The 5,884-nt window shown below is 41.7% G+C and overlaps 1 long non-coding RNA gene across 1 annotated transcript; it reads right to left on the reverse strand.

Annotated features, from left to right (window-relative positions):
• Window positions 1–393: 393 nt before the first annotated feature.
• Window positions 394–4,323, reverse strand: LOC309338041. The gene is made up of 4 exons (XR_014154615.1): window positions 4,188–4,323; window positions 2,398–2,493; window positions 1,344–1,467; window positions 394–616 (listed from the first exon to the last, which is right to left on the reverse strand). It is a non-coding gene; the product is annotated as an uncharacterized lncRNA (long non-coding RNA).
• Window positions 4,324–5,884: the final 1,561 nt, after the last annotated feature.

A 5,884-nucleotide genomic window follows, 5' to 3' on the forward strand; every position in this document is an offset into this window, starting at 1 on the left:
AAATAACATTTGACCCATTGGCATTTAAAAACGTATCATAAAGGGACCTTTATCCCATAATAAGCCACTCCCGCCACTTTCAAAAGAATCCTATGACCCTTCATTGCGTAGTTGTCGTTAGCATAGACTCTTTAATAATTTCAAAGTGAAGATTTGTTTAATAATAATAATAATAATAATAATAATAATAATAATTTATTTTTATACTCCGCCCATCTGGCTGGGTTTCCCCAGCCACTCTGGGCGGCTTCCAACAGAATATTAAAATGCAATAGTCTATTAAACATTAAAAGCTTCATTAAACAGGGCTGCCTTCAGATGTCTTCTAAAAGTCTGGTAGTTGTTTTTCTCTTTTCTCTTTCTCTGTTGTTTTCCCCAGCCACTCTGGGTGGCTTCCAACAGAATATTAAAATGCAATAGTCTATTAAACATTAAAAGCTTCCTTAAACAGGGCTGCCTTCAGATGTCTTCTAAAAGTCTGGTAGTTGTTTTTCTCTTTGACATCTGTGGGAGGGCTGAAGAGCCCCAAATGCATTCTTGGAAAGGGTGTGATAAAGCTGGAATTATTGATTCCACAAGCAGAGTTGAGGTGTCGTCCCATCACTCAGAGGCAGCACTGAAATATTTGGAAAACAGAAATCAACATTGGCTATAGGGAAGGGGGGTGGCCAGGTTTCTGCTACACTTGCGGAGTCTGCCCTGTCACTCACAATCAAATAATGAATGACTGAGATTTTATTCTGGACAGGTCTAGCATTCAGCAAAAGCACCACCAGGCTAGAGGGTCGGCTGAGCTGTGTCACCAGGTTCAGAAATGAAGTTGTTGAAGCAGAGGAAGAGAGGGCTTTGATGGGACAAGCCCTACTCCTCACCCCTGTATGATTTTGCTCACCACCACACAGGGCCAGACCACTCATGAGGCAAGGTGTGAGGTGACTGCCTTTCTGGCCACAAGGAACATATCGTCTGCTGCAGCTGCTGTGGTGGGAAGAATAACTGGGGCATAGTACTTCAGGGGCGAATCTGTCATCTCCACAGCTGCTCCCTGCAATGCCTCCTTTACAGCAACCTCTTGATGAATAGAAGGCACTGCTGGTTTCCTCCCACCCATGTTCCCAGTGTAGATCTTCACTTGCCCTTTCTTGCCTGACTGGGAGGTGCCATTTTGTCTTTGGCCTCAGGGCCCAAAATTTCTCAGACCAACCCTGCCTGCACATTTCCCACTACCAACCACCCCAGGGGTGACACTCCCACTCGCACCCTACCTCCCTCGACCGTGTCCCCCAAAATATGACATCCATGTGAAACTGTGTGTTTGGGAGTGTTGCGTTCATTATTCTTACATTGCACAGCAATTGTAATACCGACGACATTCTCCGATTTTGAAACGTGGTGGAGGACACATAAAGTAGATGCACATACCACTGAATAAACGACATGTTCGTACACCAAGGATGTCAGTTCTTCCTGCAACAGTGCAGAACTCAATAAAGTAGGCAGGGAAGGAAGGAAGGAAGGAAGGAAGGAAGGAAGGAAGGAAGGAAGGAAGGAAGGAAGGAAGGAAGTGTCCTGCCTAGAAGATTTGGCTCAGATCTCTTTCTGTCACTTTGGGAAGCAACCTGAATTTCTCCAAGTAGTTCTGTGGTCTGTCCAATGGCGCCTTCAGTCTGGGAGGCTGCAGGGATCAAGTGCATCCCCAAACTCTGAATATTTTCACAAAACAGCTCTTCGGCATCCAGAGCTTTGACGTGTATTATCAGCCATTCACTGATGCTCCAGAGCTCAAATTCTTCTCTAAACCACCTGATTCCCAAGACTGGATGTCAGGGTATGGAACTGCTCTGGCTGAGTTCATTCTCCTCTGAAGAAGCAGATGCATAGCTTTTAGTGCTTCTGGTTCCACAGCTGTCACTTGTGGCCAGATGAGTGCCCTGTGTTTTCCATCAGCTTTGGCTGGTGACCTAGCCGCACTCCTCTCTGAACAGGGACAGACCCACATCTGGTATGTTAGATTACTGCAATGAATTCTACATGGGGCTGCATTTGGAAATATTATGGAAACTGCAGCTAGTGCAAATTGCTGACCAGGATCAGAGGTTCTGAGCATATCACTCTTCAATCTTAGTATGACCATACCAGGTACTGATTTCTTTCTGAGCTCTATTAGTTTCTGGATCCCAATACAGGGGATTATGGGTTGGGGTAGTGCTGATGCCCTCAAGACCTATTTGCAGGCTTCACAGAGGAATTTGATAGACCATGCAGAAAAAAGGGTGATGAAGTAGGTGGACCTTTGGAAGTTCTGATCTAATTTTATTCTAATATTGTGTAGCCTAAACCTTTTTATAAATCACTGTTCCCCAACAGAGCTCACGAAATTCTTAAGAAATAGCATACCTGGATTGAGAAAGATTGTGAAGGTGAAGAGAGACAGAAGAACATATCGGGTTTTCATAATTATGATAAGGCAGAGGAAAGATGCTCAGTTGGGAACTGAAAATAAGAGAAACAACAGACAATACTTTAAAAAAAAATAACGATGGTGGTGAGCATACTTCAGGCTGGTTTGTATTCTTTGCAAGAAACTCAAATTCACCCACAAAAACACTTTCAGAATGAAAGAACATACTTAATCTGAGAACATTCTGTGCCTATAACTTTGTTTCCAATAACAGGTGATGAAGTAAGTTTTTTACATATCTGTCTTACACAGCAACAATACCGCAAGATAAAAAGATGATTAAGCAACAATACCATAATATACGAGACTGGTAAACTTAAAGACACAAAGGAACCAGGAAAAAAAAACAAATTGCAAAGCCCTGTGCTATACTAATAACTAATTAATAATTCTTACAGATGTCAACCCAGTTTCTTAAACAAGTATGCATAAATAAATAAATAAATACATAAATCTTGTCTCCATTTTGTCCAACATGGGGCTCAAATCCATGACCCTCATATTTATTATTCTCATTCTTAAACTTATTCTTATGCTTATTCTTATTGATTGAATTTATATACCACCCTATACCTGGAGGTCTCAGGGTGAATATTAAGAGCTCGCACTCTACAGGCTGAGCTATCCCAATTCCTAAATAATAAGTTAGTTTCACCATTTCTGCAGAGTCCCATATCTTTATATACCATTATTTGGGAGATGGAGCTATGATAGTTCTCCACTTCCCTGAGTCTCATTTCAGGTCCGAGGAAAAGTGATTTTGTTTTGATATTGTTAAAAGGTCATCAGTCAGAAGCCATGCCAAGCTACTTTGAGTGATAAAGGGGTCTGCCTGTAATTCCTAATCTACCCTTGGTCCACCCCTGATTTTTACCATTTTTCAGATTGCAAAATATGAAACTATGAAAGCTGTAGGAGATGGATGTTGTGCTAGAAGATTGTTCTGGAAAATGTCTAGCGAAATATTAGAGGTTTTCCTTATGGGTGAAGCAGTATATGAAGTTTAACACATATGGAAGTAGGGGAGTCACAGATGTAAGCCCTATATTCATGTACGAAATATGCCAGCATAAAGTCAAAATGAGCTTTTAGTGGATTCTAGTGGAGTATAATGTTACAAAGAATGTCTGTTCTTTTAAATGATTTTCAAATTGATGTCTTGCTTTTCCCTCCCTCTTCCTCAGCAACTGTGCATGCAGCGTTTTCAGAGTGTTTGGGGAATCATGGACCATGGGCACAATATTCTCTTCGTTGGCCCTTGGGCACAATATTCTCCCTGAGATCTCCCTTGTTTTCAGGGCTCCCTGAAAATATAACTACAATATACCATAAGACTTGTGATATATATTTGATGATGTGCATGCTTCTCTACCTTAACCTGTGTGTCTCAAATGCAAAATGTTTTCAAAAGTGCAATGGGGAAATAATTCAGAGGTGTGTTCACAACATTAAGGACATTAGCGTGTAAGCATTCCCTGAATATGACTTTCTCTAAATATCACCGAACAGCTGCAAGATATTTGATTTTCACAGCTAGTTGTCAGAGCAGAATAACAAGCAACTCCAGCCTCTTTTAAATGTTGTGTTTGCTATAGAACACAAGGAAAACCTCCATATTCTCCATCACTGGCAAACAGCAGAGAGTGTTAAGTGCCAATGGGCTCAGAAAAAAGTTATGCTGGAAAGACTCTCCTTGCAGTTCAAGTTATCCCCAGGCCATTCCTACCTTCTCCCAGCAACACACCGATGGCCTTCTCCAGTAAGTGGTTGGAGAAGAAATTGGAGTCAACTTGAGAAAATTTGTAGATCTGAATACTGTATAACTTTTTGCAGGTGGTGGGTTAGCGATAGTGATGAAAGTTTTACCTACTGAATTCAGCTTGGCAGGATGCTTTTTATAAGCACAGGTGTCTAGTGGCACAAAGGATCCTCCCAGACTCCTTGCATTTGATTGGGTAAGGCTGATAATGAGTCCAGATGCAAGGAAGGACTCTGCAGTGCTCAGACCAAAATGAAACTAAACATTTGATTGACTCACTGCCCCCATAAAGTGGACCTTCATAACTACTTTCCCCCTCAGTCTCGCCCAAGCCTCCAAGCACCTGAACTAGGTACCCCATACAAAACTAACCTCAATCTCCCCCATTGAGTGAGACATCTCACATTGGGTTTCCTGACCAACCTCTGTTTTGAGACATTTGAAAGGGGCAATATCTGATGACATCATCAGTTCTTAGCTTCCTACCAGAATTCACAGCTTTCCAAAAGACACTAGACAGGTGTCTGCAGCTTCCAAATACCAAAATTGGTAAAGAATGTGAGGTATAATGCATTTGGAACGTATTATTATTATTTCCGTATATGGGAGAGAAAATATAATCCATATCTGAATAGAAATACAGGACACATTTACAAAGGAAGCTTTGCAAGTCAAGCCAGTGGTCTATGTCGGTCAGAATTATCAAGAATGACTGGCAACAGCTCTCCAGTGTTTCAGGTGTGGCATCTTTTGCTGCAGCTGTGATTGGACCTGTGAGCCTCTTCATGCACAGCATCTCTCTACCATTGAGCTATTGACCTAGGTCTATTGCCCTTCTAATCCAGCATCCTGTGCTCACACTCGCCAACCAGATGCTTGTGGCTTTTTCAAGATGCTTGTGCAAGCAGGACCAGAGTTCAAGAGCACTCTACCCTTCTTAAGCTTCCAGCAATTGGCATTCAGAAATGTTACTGCCTCTGACCATAGAGACAGAATAGAGCCCTCATGGCTGGTAGACATTGATAGTCTTCTCCTCCATGAATTTGTTTCTTCTTCTTTGATAGCATTTCTTTCTGGGAGTTGTTAACACAACACAAATCTAGATGACCACTCTACTAATGGGTTTCACAGGTTCTCCTGAATACGATATTGTGTTACTGGGACCAAATTTTGAATTAACTCCATGTTATTTAAAGAAAAATGATATCTATAGGGGCTTGAGGCAATATTGATGGATTAAATTCACTGCGTGGATTCAGTCTTGATTTCCATTGTCCTTAACTCTAATGCCAACTACCATTGTGAAGCAAGGAATTTGCTGTCAGTTCTCCAGGCTGATGGGACCATTTTGGAATGGTTGACACGGCTGTAATGCTTCATGGATGCTTTGGAAAGACTTCAAACATTTCACCCACCCACCGTCAGTGAGTTAAAATAAGAAGTGTTCTGCAGGTTTGCAGAGGGTTCAGGTGGGTAGTATAATCAAAAGGCATGAATGCTAACTAGATATCATTGATAACATCACCCACTTTCCTATTGACTTTGAGGCATCACCTAAGGACCATCTAATGCTGTCTGGGTGATTTGTTTGTCTGGGAAAATATTTGTCTTTTCCCACAACTTTTGCCCATGCATTGGACAGGATTTCAAAACCTGCAGCTTCT

This window comes from Podarcis erhardii (assembly GCF_964252035.2).
Source record: "Podarcis erhardii genome assembly, chromosome: 3".
Taxonomy (NCBI): Eukaryota; Metazoa; Chordata; class Lepidosauria; order Squamata; family Lacertidae; genus Podarcis; species Podarcis erhardii.